This window comes from Hypanus sabinus, chromosome 27, assembly GCF_030144855.1.
Source record: "Hypanus sabinus isolate sHypSab1 chromosome 27, sHypSab1.hap1, whole genome shotgun sequence".
NCBI classification, from domain to species: domain Eukaryota; kingdom Metazoa; phylum Chordata; class Chondrichthyes; order Myliobatiformes; family Dasyatidae; genus Hypanus; species Hypanus sabinus.
In genome coordinates, this window is record NC_082732.1 from 7813361 (window position 1) to 7828765 (window position 15405).

The 15405-nt window shown below is 41.8% G+C and overlaps 1 long non-coding RNA gene across 1 annotated transcript in view; it reads left to right on the forward strand.

The window, feature by feature from the left end:
- LOC132381979 (uncharacterized) overlaps positions 1-9604 on the forward strand; it is an 80306-nt gene extending 70702 nt beyond the window's left edge. The window contains exon 3 of the long non-coding RNA XR_009508163.1: positions 7785-9604. This is a non-coding gene — a long non-coding RNA (uncharacterized LOC132381979). The remainder of the gene's footprint in view (positions 1-7784) is intronic.
- Positions 9605-15405: the final 5801 nt, after the last annotated feature.

Below are 15405 nucleotides of genomic sequence, written 5' to 3' on the forward strand. Positions count from 1 at the left end.
CTTGTACATAGTTCTTTCCTTTTGCTTGTTCTTTCTTTCCACTCTTTTCTATAAGTGTATACCTCAGATAAATACTTTGTGGAGATCTGTGATATATATGTACAATGTCTGAAATATATCTCATGGAAATGTTTGTTTGATGAACTTCAATGAAAAAAAATTACAAAAAAAAAGTCCAGTTGCATCACAGCCCAGTAGAGAGACTCCAATGCACAGGATCAAAGTTCAAAGTAAAATGCACTATCAGGATACATACAACCCTGGGATTCTTTTTCTTGTGGGCATATTTAGCAAATCTAGAGAACAGTGACTGTAAGCAGGATCAATGAACAACAAATGTAAATATAAACAAATAGCAATCAATAACAAATATGAAATAACGTGAAATGAAAGAGCGTGAAATAACAAGATAACAAGTCCTTAAAATGAGACCATCGGCTGTGGGAACACCAGAAATAGAATGCATGTAGTTGTCCCCTTTTGTTCAAGAGCCTAATGGTTGATGGGTAGTAACTGTTCCTGAACCTGGCGGTATAAGTCCTGAGGTACTTGTACCTTCTACCTGATGGCAGCAATGAGAAAAGAGCATGGTCTGGGTGGTGAGCACCTCTGATGATGGATGCTGCTTTTCTATGGAAATGTTTCATGTAGATGTGCTCAGTGGTTGGGGGGGCTTTATCAGTGATGTACTGGGCTGAATCCGTTACCCTCTGTAAGGATTTTCTGCTCAGAGTCATTGGTGTTGCCATACATTACGTGCAAAACCTCTACAGACAACTGAGGAAGTAGAAGTGCTGTCGAGCTTTCTTTGCAATTATATTTATATGATAGGTCCAGGACAGGTTCTCTGAGATAGTGATCACAAGAGGCTGCAGAGTGTTATAGACACAGCCAGTTCCATAACATATGCAACATTTCCCACTACAGGGGATAATTTCAAGAGGCATTGCCTCAAGAAGACAACACCCATCACTAAAGACACTCACCATCCTGGACATGCCTCTTCTCATTACTACATTCAGGAAGAGGTACCTGACGACTGACATTCTTTGATTCAGAACCAGTTTCTTCCCTTCTGCCATCACATATCTGAACACTGCATGAATCTATAAACTACACTTCATTATTCCTTTTTTTGCACTGTTTAATGTATTGATTTTGTAATTCATAGTAATTTTATGACTTTGCACTGTACTGCTGCTGTAAAACAACAAATTGCATGTTATATTAGAGAATAAGTCCTAATTCTGATTCATTACTCTCGGTTTCCTACATATAGAAGACTAACATTCTTAGAAGATAGAATGTTATTGCTTTTCCCTTGAACTACTTCAATGCACTGACGTGTTGAGTGATCTGTGTGGATGGCATGGAAACCAATGTTTTCACTGTATCTCAGTACGTGTGGCAATAATAAACCAATTTATCAGTGTTTATTTGTAAGTTTCTGGCCTCATGCTACTTGAATCTGTAAAACTAAGCATACAGTAAACTTCTACATGTTAAGAACAGTTAAAGTTCAAGTCAAAAAATATTTCACTGGGGAAAAATACTTCCCATCACTGAGAACAGGTAGTACAATACTATTCCCTGTGCTCTACAGGTCCAAACTTAAATCTGAAGACCATCTATAATTCTATGCCAGCTGCTTCTTAAGAAGAACCATGTCAAATCTCTAGAACTTAAATAGATGATAACATCTGTGGATAAACACTAATCATATCTTTTTAATCCTTCAAAACACTCAGTTGGGAATGCATCTAACAAAGTTGTCTGAGTTTTCAATCCTATTATATTATTCCTATTAATAATTCTAACAATTTAGCCAAAACACATAAAATGATGCATTGGTAATTGTTTTCCTTCTGGTCTTATTTAAATGCCAATGACATTACCAAAGCTTAGTTTAATACTGCAGACTCCAAAGATAATTGAAAGATTATAGTGAAAACTTTCACCATTTTTTCATCCACTCCTCTTTAATATTCTGATGTTAAAAAAAAGCATTAAGGTTTCAAAATTTCTCTATAATAAGCTGCATTCATTTCTCCATTCCCAAGTCTGCTTTTATATTTAAAAATCTATCCAAATGATTCATTTTTGATATTTCATTTATGAGATTCCCATTGATGGTTTCTCTTTCCCTATAGAGTAATCCTCTTTTGAAATTCCTCATCCCTGTTCCAAAAGGATGTTTCTGCTTTCTGAGGCTGTGCTCTCTGGTCCTAGGAAACATCCTCCTTACATCCACTTTATCCAGACCAGTCAATATTCTATAAATTTCAATGAGAACCCTTTTCATTCTTCTAATCTTCAGCTAGTACAGGCCAGAGCCTTCAAATGCTTCTCATATGTTAACCTTTTCATTATTGTGAACCTCATCTGGCTCCTCTCCAATGTCAGCACATCTTTCCTCAGTTAAGGGGCCCAAAACTGCTCACGAGTATGGGCAAGTATATTCTGATCAATGCCTTATAAAGCCTCAGCATGACATCCTTGCACTTAAATTCTAGTCCTCTGGAAATGAATACTAACATTACATTTGCCTTCCATTCCACTGACTCAACCTGCAAGTTAACCTTTAGGGAAACCTGCACAAGGACTCCCAAGTCCCTTTGCACCTCTACTTTGGTTGCAAGAACAGGAAAACAGATTATTATCTGAACGGTGGCCATTAGGAAAAGGGGAAATGCAACGAGACCTGGGTGTCATTGTACACCAGTCTTTGAAGGTGGGCATGCAGGTACAGCAGGCAGTGAAAAAGGCAAATGGTATGTTGGCATTCATAGCAAAAGGATTCAAGTACAGGAGCAGGGAGGTTCTAATGCAGTTGTACAAGGCCTTGGTGAGACCACACCTAGAATATTGTGTGCAGTTTTAGTCCCCTAATCTGAGGAAAGACATTCTTGCCATAGAGGGAGTACAGAGAAGGTTCACCATATTGATTCCTGGGATGGCAGGACTTTCATATGAAGAAAGACTGGATCAACTAGGCTTATACTCACTGGAATTTAGAAGATTGAGGGGGGATCTTATTGAAATGTATAAAATTCTAAAGGGATTGAACAGGCTAGATGCAGGAAACAGTTTAAGGATAAAGGGGAAGCCTTTTAGGACCGAGATGAGGAAAAACTTCTTCACACAGAGAGTGGTGAATCTGTGGAATTCTCTGCCACAGGAAACAGTTGAGGCTGGTTCATTGGCTATATTTAAGAGGAAGTTAGATATGGCCCTTGTGGCTAAAGGGATCGGGGGATGTGGAGAGAAAGCAGGTACAGGGTTCTGAGTTGGATGATCAGCCATGATCATACTGAATGGCGGTGCAGGCTCGAAGGGCCGAATGGCTTACTCCTGTTCCTATTTTCTATGTTTCTATGTTTACTTCCCTATGCTATATTCTGTTGCCCATTCTCCCAATCTGTCTAAGTCCATCTGCAGACTCCCTGCTTCCTCAAAACTACTTGTCCCTCCACCTATCTTTGTATTATCCGCAAACTTGATCACAAAACGTAAGAAGAATTGGACACAGAAACGACCCCTGCAAAAGGCCACTGATCACTGGCAACCAACCAGAAAAGGCCTCCTTTATTCCCACTCTTTGTCTTCTGACAGTCAGCCAATTTTTCTCTCCATGCTAGGTTCTTTCCTGTCATACCATGGGCAAAAATATCTTGTTAAGCAGCCTCATGTGCAGCACCTTGTCAAAAGCTTTCTGAAAATCTAAGTAAACAGCAATGATTGATTCTCCTGCATCTATTTTGTCTGTTATTTCCCGAAAGTCTTACAAAGAAGTATTGCAAGACTTTCACTTAAGGAAACCATTCTGACTTTGGCCTATTTTATCATCTGCACCAAAACCACATCCTTAAATATAGATTCCAACTCTCACCGCCGACCCTGACACTCTTGAATTTCTGGTATACTGCTAGTATCTTCCATTGTGAAGACTAATGCGAAATACTTAACAAGTTTGTGTGCCATTTCTTTGTCCCCCAACCCATTACTACCTCTTCAGCGTCATTGTCCAGCAATCCATATAACCATATAGCTATATAACAATTACAGCATGGAAACAGGCCATCTCAGCCCTTCTAGTCCGTGCCGATATCCAATATCGACTCTTGCCTCACTTTTAATCCTTATATATTTGAAATATCTTTTGGTTCCATCTTTTATATTATTGGCTAGCTTACCTTCATATGTCATCATTTCTTTCCTTATGGCTATTTTAGCTGCCTTCTGTTTGTTTTTAAGTTACCCAATCCTCTAACTTCCCACTGATTCTTGCGATATTATATGCCCTCTCTTTTGCTTTTATGTTGTCTTTGACTTCCCTTGTCAACCACGGTTACATCATCCTCCCTTTAGAGTACTTCTTCGTTTTGGGGATGTATCTTTCTCGTGCCTTCTGAATTACGCCAGAAACTCTAGACATTGTTGTTTTGCCATCATCCATACTTGTGTCTTCTTCCAATCAAGCTCCTCTCTCATGCCTCTGTAATTCCCATTACTCCACTGCACTACCAATACATCTGACTTTAATCTTCTCCTTCTCAAACTGCAGGGTGAATTCTTTCATATAATGAATACTGCCTCCTAATGGTTTATTTACCTTGTGCTCCCTAAGCAAATCTGGTTCAGTACACAACGCCCAGTCCAGAATTGTCTTCCCCTAGTGGGCAACAACCACAGGCAGCTCTGAAAAACATCTCATTGGCATTCAATAAATTCCCACAGTTGGATGTTAAGCTCGAACTATGATCTTCTTTCAGTGCTAACTCAGCAATGCCCACAAAGTTGTATCTGCCATCTCTAATTGCACTCCATGGTCATCTACCTTATTCCATATACTGTGTGCATTCAAACACAAAACCTTCACTCTCTGGTACACTTTGAACACCAATAGTGTTCAAAGTGTATACTTATCATTGAGGGAAATGGCTACAGGAGTACTCTGCACTGGCTACCTATTCCTGGTCCCTCTCCAGCAACTTATGGCTGACTACCTCCCTGTAGCTCCTATCTACACCTTTTCATTCTCCCATATGAGCTGAATGTGATCAAGATGCAGCTTCAGTTCCTTAACATGGTCTCTAAGGAGCTGCAGCTCAATGCATTTCATTCAGATGCAGTTATCAGGGAGATTGAATGTCTCCCAAAGTTTCCACATCTCACACAGATGTTACTTTCCACTCATCAGCCCAATACAGAACTTTCTCTTAATCTTGTTAGATGATGCTGCGGACAATGTTAATATCTGGAGATTACCAAGTGAACAGAACATCATGCATTCTTCAGCAATCATCCCCATTTCTCAATGAATGGGTGGGATGAAGATCTGCAAATGAATCAGCTTCAGATATAAACAGTTCTGGAGCTTAGAGGTCTGGTGTCAAGCAGCATCCAACCACGACGACTACGTTGGGTGGAGGACCAGCTAGGGCTGAGTGTTTTCCTCCGTTTATATTGACTCAAACTTCACGAAGGACCAGGTGCTGCAAGGTTGTCCAGGGACTCAGTGTTACCTGTGTAACCCTCTCACAGGGGCTCATAAACATACTTGGCTCGTTAGCTAACTCTGCCAACAGCCACACGACTCCGCAGTGAGAAGTATCACAAGTCGAGGGTCAGTATGATTTGGGTTCAACCAAACAAAAAAGTTGGTATGTTCAGATTAAGGAACATTTATTGTAGTGAGCACTGTGTAAATACTGCCCCATACAAAGCTAACATTCGCCAGAAAGATAGCGAATTGTACACCACCATAAAATTACAAAGAAAACATATTTACCAATATTTCAACCTTAACAAAGAGTTAACAGGAAAAGAAAAGAACAACAAAAGGGCCCATTACAGATAAACCAGCTCAAATGCGCACATAAACAGGGAGAAGATGCAAAAATCTGAGATACAAAGGGACTTGGAAGTCCATGTGCAGGATACCCTAAAGGTTAACTTGCAGATTGAGTTGGTGGTGAGGAAGGCAAATATAATGTTAGCATTCATCTCAAGAGGTCTTGAATACAAGAGCAGGGATGTGATGCTGGGCCTTTATAAAGCACTGGTGAGGCATCACCTTGAGTATTGTGAACAGTTTTGGGCTCCTCAGCTATGAAGAGAAAAGAAAAGAAGGTCCAGAGGAGGTTCACAAGGATGATTCATTGAATGTAAGGGTTATCATACGAGGAAAATTTGATGGCTCTGGGCCTGTACGCACTGGAACTTAGAAGGTTTAGAGGAGGATTTCTATGAATCCTTTCACATGTTAAAAGGCCTAGATAGAGTAGATGTGGAAAGGATGTTTCCATTGATGGTGTATCTAAGGCAAGGGGGCACAGCGTCAAGATGGAGGGGCATTCATTTAAAACAGAAATGCAGAAAGATTTCTTTAGCCAGAGAGTGGTGAATTTGTGGAATTTGTAACCACAGGCAGCTGTGGAGGCCAGGTTGTTGGGTATATTTAAGGCAAAGGTTGATAGGTTCTTGATTGGACGTGGCACCAAAGGTTACAGGGAGAAGGTTGGGGTTGAGGAGGGGGAAAAAGGACCAGCCATGATTGAAGGGCAGAGCAGACGCAATGGGCCAAATGGCCTAATTCTGCTCCTATGCCCTATGGTCGTATGGTCTTATATCAACAAAAACACACCATCCCTACTGTGAAGCTTGGTGGTGGTTACATCATGCTGTGCGTTACTTCACTGCATGGTGAAATGAATGCAGCAAAATACAGGGAAATCCTGGAGGAAAACCTAGTGCAGACTGCAAAAGAACTGTGACTTGGGAGAAGATTTGTTTTCCAGCAAGACAATGACCCCAAACATAAAGTCAAAGCTACACAAGAATGGCTTAAAAACAATAAAGTTAATGTCCTGGAGTGGCCAAGTCAGAGTCCAGACCTCAATCCAAGTGAGAATTTGTGGCTGAATCTGAATAGGGCTGTTCACTCACAATCCCCATGCAATCTGACAGAGCTTGAGCAGTTTTGTAAAGAAGAATGGGAAAAAATTGTAGTACCTTGAAGTGCAAAGCTGACAGAGACCTATCCACACAGACTCCAGGCTGTAATTGCTGCCAAAGGTGCATCTACTAAATACTGACTTGAAGGGGTGAGTAGTTACACACTCAATTATTTTGTGTCTTATAACTGTAATAAATTTAGACCAATTTGTAGAAATGTGTGTTCACTTTGACACATAAGAGTCATTTCTGGTGACCAGTATCAAAACAGCCAAATTAAATCCACTGTGATTCAATGTTGTAAAACAATAAAACCAGAAAACTTCCGAGGGGCTGGGGTAAATACTTTATATATTCACTGTAAATATATGCCCATGAGTTTTACACTATTTTATTTATTGTGCTTGTTATTGTGTTGTTTGTCTTACTTTGCTTTTTGTATTGTATCAGAGCCAAAGTAACAATTACTTTGTTCTCCTTTAAACTTGTGTACTACAAATGATACCGAACAATCTTGAATCTTGAATGCCAGTAGTAACCAAAAATGTGCATGAAGGCAGTTGATTATTGTAAGTGACCCCTCAGAGTCTCTGTCGTAGTAATAACAGGGAAGTCAGTAGGCCAATGCAAGAGTTTGTTGCAGGGGTGCAAGGGACTGAGGTGAGAGGGAATGGGAACCATAAGATTATTTAGAATTTGTATGGATTAGAAAGACAATCCTCTGTCATAAGAAGTAAGATCATCGAAATGTCCTGTTGACTCTAATTTTCCCTGGTCACGGAGTTTACCTGCTCTGCTGAATGATCCAACTATCTCTTTTATTTCAGATTCCAACAGCTGCATCGTACAAATCAAGGCAGCTTTTTCTTCTCTCCTGCAATGACTCACTAAGTGCCGGAGGAACTCGACAAACCAGGCAACATCAATGGAGAGAAAAGAACAGAGGATGAAGACTTGCCCTTAGTTTTATTCACAGGTCTTCATTTCCACCTCATGCAGTGAGATCTGCTGTGATTCACAAGCCTTCCCATGCAGCAACATTTGTGTTTTCTTCAACGCCACCCTATCACAGAGATCTCCTTTCTTTCATCTTCCCTCCCCATTCTCTGTCACTTGAAGTTAGTATGTTTAGTCTGGTTCCGATGAAATGTCACCAGCCTGAAAAGTTAACCTTACCTCTCTCTCAACAGATACTGACTGACCTGTGGAGTATTTGCAATACTTCCTGTCTTTATTTCAATTACTTAGATAGAGTTAGAGTCATAGAGCACTACAGCCCAGCAACAAGCCCTCAGCCCATCTAGTCTGTTATACTGCTATTCTGGCTGGACTCAACATGCACCTGGACCATAGTTCTCCATACCCATCCCATCCATCTCCTTAACCAAATGTCTCTTTAATGTTGAAACATAACCCGCATCCACCACTTCCACTGGGTGCTCAGTCCACACTCTCATTGCCCTCTGAATTCTACCTCGTGTTCCCCTTAAACATTTCACCTTTCACCCTTAACCCATGACCTCTAGTTCTAGTCCAAGCAAATCTCAGTGGGAAATGATTGCTTTGCCCTATCTATACTCCTCATAATTTTGCATACCTCCATCAAATCTCCTCTCAGTCTTCGACACTTCAGGGAATAATGTCCTGAACTATTTAAACTTTCCTATCAATCAGGTCCAAAAATTCCAGCAACATAGGTCAATAGGAAGAACATGCTAACAGCAACAGTGGGGTCAAAAAAACAGGTGTAGTTTCTAAGTTCTTGTTGGATGCAATCGAAGGGAGATGAGGAAGAGTGTTTTCACCAAGGTAGTGTTAAAGTTTTAGAACTCACTGCCTGAGAAAGTGATCGAGGCAGAAGTTGCCATCGTAGTGCTTGAATATGTACCTGAAAAACCTTGATTTACCAAGCAGCAAACGTGATGCTACAAGATAATTTCATGGAGAGATGCAACATAGAAACAGGCCCTTCAGCCCATTATTTCCATGCCAATCTTCAAACACACATTTACACTAATCCTATCAGAATTCCACTTTTATTCCCCCTCGTTCACATCAACATCTTCCACTCATCTACACACCAAGGGCAAAATAACAGTGTTCGATTAACTTACCAAACAACACGTCTTTGTGATGTGTGACAATAGACAATAGACAGTAGGTGCAGGAGTAGGCCATTCGTCCCTTCTAGCCAGCACCACCATTCACTGTGATCATGGCTGATCATACACAATCAGTACCCTGTTCCTGCCCTCTCCCCATATCCCTTGACCCCGCTATCTATAAGAGCTCTATCTAACTCTCTCTTGAATGAATCCAGAGACTTGGCCTCCACTGCCTTCTGGGGCAGAGCATTCCACATATCCACCACTCTCTGGGTGAAAAAGTTTTTCCGCATCTCTGTTCTAAATGGCCTACCCTTATTCTTAAACTGTGGCCTCTAGTTCTGGACTCAACCATCAGCAGGATCATGCTTCCTGCCTCCAGTGTGTCCAATCCCTTAATAACCTTATATGTTTCAATCAGATCCCCTCTCATCCTTCTAAATTCCAGTGTATACAAGCCCAGTCACTCCAATCTTTCAACATATGACAGTCCTGCCATTCCGGGAATTAACCTTGTGAACCTACGCTGCACTCCCTCAATATCAAGAATGTCTTTCCTCAAATTTGGAGAACAAAACTGCACACATTACTCCAGGTGCGGTCTCACCAGGGCCCTGTACAGCTGCAGAAGGACCTCTTTACTCCTATACTCAATTCCTCTTGTTATAAAGGCCTGCATGCCATTAGCTTTCTTCACTGCCTGCTGTACCTGCATGCTTGCTTTCATTAACTGATGTACAAGAACACCCAGATCTCGTTGTACTTCCCCTTTTCCTAACTTGACTCCATTTAGATAGTAATCTGCCTTCCTGTTCTTGCCACCAAAGTGGATAACCTCACATTTATCCACATTAAACTGCATCTGCCATACATTTGCCCACTCACCCAACCTGTCCAAGTCACCCTGCATTCTCATAACATCCTCCTGACATTTCACACTGCCACCCAGCTTTGTGTCAACAGCAAATTTGCTAATGTTACTTTTAATCCCTTCATCTAAATCATTAATGTATATTGTAAACAGCTACAGTCCCAGCACTGAACCTTGCGGTACCCCACTGGTCACAGCCTGCCATTCCGAAAGGGACCCGTTAATCGCTACTCTTTGTTTCCTGTCAGCCAGCCAATTTTCAATCCATGTCAGTACTTTGTCCCCGATACCATGTGCCCTAATTTTGCCCACTAGTCTCCTATGTGGGACTTCATCAAATGTTTTCTGAAAGTCCACCGGCTCTCCCTTATCCATTTTCATAGTTACATACTCAAAAAACTTCAGAAGATTAGTCAGGCATGATTTTCCCTTCATAAATCCATGCTGACTCAGACTGATCCTTCTTCTGCTATCCAAATGTGTCATAATTTCCTCTTTTATAATTGACTCCAGCATCGTTCCCACCGCTGACATCAGGCTAACCGGTCTATAATTCCCTGTTTTCTCTCTCCCTCTTTTCTTGAAAAGTGGGACAACATTAGCCACCCTCCAATCAGCAGGATCTGTTGCTGAATCTATAGAACATTGGAAAATGATTACCAATGCGTCCACGATTTCTAGAGCCACCTCTTTAAGTACCCTGGGATGCAGACCATCAGGTCCCGGGGACTTATCAGCCTTCAGACTCAACAGTCTATCCAACACCATTTCTTGCCTAATATAAATTTCCTTCAGTTCATCCTTTACCCTAGTTCCTTTGGCCACTATTACATCTGGGAGATTGTTTGTGTCTTCCCTAGTGAAGACAGATCCAAAGTACCTGTTCAACTCATCTGCCATTTCTTTGTTCTCCATAATAAATTCACCCATTTCTGTCTTCAATGGCCCAATTTTGGTCTTAGCTATATTTTTGCTATTCACATACCTTAAAGAAACTTTTACTATCCTCCTTTATATTCTTGGCTAGTTTACCCTTGTACCTCATTTTTTCTTGGCATATTGCCTTTTTTTGTTATCTTCTGTTGCTCTTTAAAAGCTTCCCAGTCCTCCGGTTTCCCGCTCATCTTTGCTATGTTGTACTTCTCTTTTATTTTTATACTGCCCTTTACTTCTCTCATCAGCCACGGCCACCCCTTACTCCCCTTAGGATCTTTCTTCCTCTTTGGAATGAACCAATCCTGCACCTTCTGCATTATTCCCAGAAATACCTGCTATTGTTGTTCCACTGTCTTCTCTGCTAGGGTATTGTTCCATTGAACTTTGGCCAGCTCCTCCCTCATAGCTCCATCGTTCCCTTTGACGAAGCAGGAGCATACAGAGCAGGAACAATACCATTAAGCAAGGCGTCCGTAGACCCGTTTTGGAAACCGCTGATAGAGAAAACCCACATGGTCACACCAAGAACGTCCAAACTTCACACAGACTGCACCCAAAGTTAGAAATGAACACAAGTCACTAGAGTTGTGGGACTGTGATTCCACTAGCTCCACCACTATACTGCACATCACCACACTGGACAGTTCTTTGTTGATTGGTACAAAGTCTAAACAGCTTTTTATTTTGCATGATGAACTTTGTTCCATTCAAAGACAAAAACATTTGGACTTGTTCAAAAGAACAAAATTGAAGATCGATGACTGTGGTTGAAAACATCAATATCATCTTCCACAGATGCCCTGTTTTCCTGCATTGTTCTTTAAGATTTCTGTTGGGCATTGCTTGCTGAACCAATCATTACTGTCCACTGTTGTTTGCAAACTCATTTATCTTGACTTACTAAAACCTAGACAATAGTTTTTATTTATGTATTTAAAGTAGCTTTGCAGAATCTGCTTTAGCTCTGGAACCTCTTTAGTTCCTGCTGCTGTCTGTAAGGAGTTTGTATGTCCTCCCTGCAAACTCCCACAGTTCAAAGACATACCGCGTTGGTAGGTTAATTGGTCGTTGTAAACTGTCCCAGAATTATGCTTAAATTAGTGGTTGCTGGGCGACACAGTTCGAAAGGCCAGGAGGACCTATTCTGCACTATATCTCGAATATGCAACCTTCTGCTACTGTCCCCAGCAACTGACCAATGGAGAGTGGGTTGTAATTCTGATCCACTACAAATCCCTCAGCTGACCTGAGAAGGAGCAGTGAGATGCAGCCCTTGGGACAGGGTCAAGGCTGGCTCTATCAAATGTCTTTGGAATTAATGCAACACGCACAAAATTGTGGAGGAACTTTGGAATTAGTGTTGGGTGCAGGACTCAATGTATGAGAAGCATATGATGTTTCTGTACCTCTTCAGAAGGAGTAGGAGGGGGACCTTGTTGAAACCTATTGACTACTAAAATCAATGGACATGGAAAAAATGGTGGGATCCAAGTGCATAGCCTCAGGATAAAGGAAAATCTCTTTATACGGAGTTTAGGAGGAATTTTTTTCAGCCAGATGGTGATGAATATGGGGAATTTATTACCTTGGAGGGCCAAAGAGGCCAAGTCACTGGTTGTATTTAAAGCAGAGATTGATAGGTTTTTGATTGGTAAGGGTGTTGGACATTAAGGTGAGATGGCGGGACAATAGAGTTCAGGAAAGATAAGTCAGCCATGACTGAATGATGGAACAAACTTGAAGGGCTGAATGTCCTAATTAAGCACCCATATTTTGTGGTCTTACACCTAACAGTTGATCTATTCTTCTCTTAATCTTCTTGGTGTGCTCCCTATTTACATGAACATGGGCAATGTCTCCCTGGACCAGAACAACCACAGCACCAGGAGTTTATATGAAAGGCCAATTTTGGGAAGAATGCCTCAACCAGAAATTAAGCCCTGTATTGCCCACAGCAGGGCCCTTACTCCAGGGCATCAGGCAATACCAATAGCTTAATGTTGGACACAAAGATATAAAATGGGTAGAATCTCAGTCAATCATTAGCTCAATCATTTCAGTTTCCAATATTAGTAAGTTAGGCATTGGGGAGATATCCCATGTTCTATAACTCTTCTCTGGATTTCCCTGATCTTCTGCAACCTATTCTTGCTCACACGTGCCCATAGCCTCCCCTTTGATTCTCCTTGGTATTACCTTGCATTGAGAAGTAATTTTGCAGACACCAATTAACCCAGCTGCATGTCTTAGGGATGTGGGAGAAAACTCATGCACTGAAAGTTCAATCCTGAGGCCAGGATCAAACCTGGGTAGGTGGAGCAGTGAGGGAACTGCATTAACTCTACATGTCTTGCTGACCATAACTGCTGTACATTCTCTGCATTTCTGATCATTTCTAGGCAATCAGTTCTGAGATTTGGCTGACAGATATTGACCATTGACCTCACAAACTCACAGAACAGAAGATACACTCAGCGGCCACTTTATTAGGTACAGCTGTACACCTGCACATTAATGCAAATATCTAATCAGCCAATCATGTGGCAGCAACTTAATGCATAAAAGCTTGCAGATATGGTTAACACGTTCAGTTGTTGTTCAGACCAAGCATCAGCATGGGGATGAAATGTGATCTAAGTGATTTTGACGGTGGAATGAGCTGGTGCCAGGCAAGGTGTACTAAGTATCTGCAGATCTTAAGAAAAGGCAGATCTCCTGGGATTTTCTCAGGCAGCAGTCTCTGGAGTTTGCAATGATGCAAAAACAAAAAAAAACATCTAGTTAGGTGCAGTTCTGTGGGCAAAAACCTTGTTAATGAGAGAAGTCAGAGAAGGCCAGACTGGTTCAAGCAAACAGGAAGGTGACAGTAACTCAGCTAACCATGCATTACAACAGCTGTGTGCAGAAGAGCATCTCTGAACACATAACGTGTCGAACTTGGAAGTGGATGGGCTACAACAGCAGAAGGTCACAAACTTTCAGGATGTACCTAATAAAGTGGTCACTGAGTGTAGATGAGAATGGAATTGACTTTATTTCTTACATCCTTCACATACACGAGGAGAAAATATATTTACATTACATCTCCGTCTAAATGTGCAACGTGCAATTTATAGTAATTTGTAATAAATAGTATGTACAATGGGATAGTCAATATAGCATAGAAATACAGTTCTATCAGCGTGAATTAATCAGTCTGATGGCCTGGTGGAAAAAGTTGTCCTGGAACCTGTTGGTCCTGGCTTTTATGCTGCGTATCACTTCCCGGATGGCAGCGGCTGAAACAGTTTGTGGTTGGGGTGACTCAGGTCTCCAATGATCCTTCAGGCCCTTTTTACACACCTGTCTTTGTAAATGTCCTGAATAGCGGAAAGTTCGCATCTACAGATGCACTGGGCTGACCACGTCACACTCTGCAGAATCCTACGACTGAGGGAAGTACAGTTCCCATACCAGTCAGTGATGCAGCCAGTCAGGATGCTCTCAATTGTGACCCTGTAAAAAGTCCTTAGGATTTGGGACTCATGCCAAACTTCTTCAACAGTTTGAGGTGAAAGAGGCACTGTTGTGCTTTTTTCACCGTACAGACCATGTGAGATCCGCGGTGATGTGTATGCTGAGGAACATAAAGCTGTTCACCCTCTCAATCCCAGATCAATAGGGGTTAGCCTGTCTCCATTCCTCCTGTAGACCACAACCAGCTTCATTGTTTTTGCAACATTGAGGGAGAGATTCTCTCTTGACACCACTGTGTCAGGGTGATTACTTCTTCTCTGTAGGCTGCCTTGTTGTTATTTGAGATTAGGCCAAACAACATAGTATCATCAGCAAATTTAATTAACAAATCGAAGCTGTGGGTGCTGACATTGTCATGGGTATACAGAGCGTAAAGGAGAGGGCTTAGGGCACAGCGCTCGGGGGCTCCTGTATTGAGAGTCAGAGGGGTGGAGGTGAGGGAGCCCACTCTTACCACCTGCTGGTGAACTGACAGGAAGTCCAGGATCAAGCTGCACAAGGCAGGGTCAAGGCCGAGGTCTCTGAGCTTCTTGTCAAGCCTGGAGAGGATTATGGTGTTGAATGCTGAACTGTAATCCAGGAACAGCATTCTCACATAAGCGTCCTTCTTCTCCAGATGTGTAAGGACCGTGTGTAGAATTGTGGCTATTGTGTCATCTGTCAATCGGTTGTGTTGGTAGGTGAATTGTAGGGGGTCCATTGTGAGTGGCAGTATGCTGCAGATGTAATCTTTGATCAGCCTCTCAAAGCATTTGCTTATTATTGAGGTGAGTGCGACAGGACGTCAATCGTTCAGAAATGCTACCTTGGTCTTTTTAGGTAGAGGAACGATGGTAGATGGTTTGAAACAGGAGGACACATTACTCTGGGAGTGGGAGAGATTAAAAATGTCTGTAAACACACCTGGGATGCTGTCTGGTCCTGCAGCCTCGTGACTGTCCACTTGTTGGAAACACCGGTGTACTTCGGCCTCAGAGATGACCAAGCTGCAAAACTGTAGAAAATCGGAAAGTATGATCC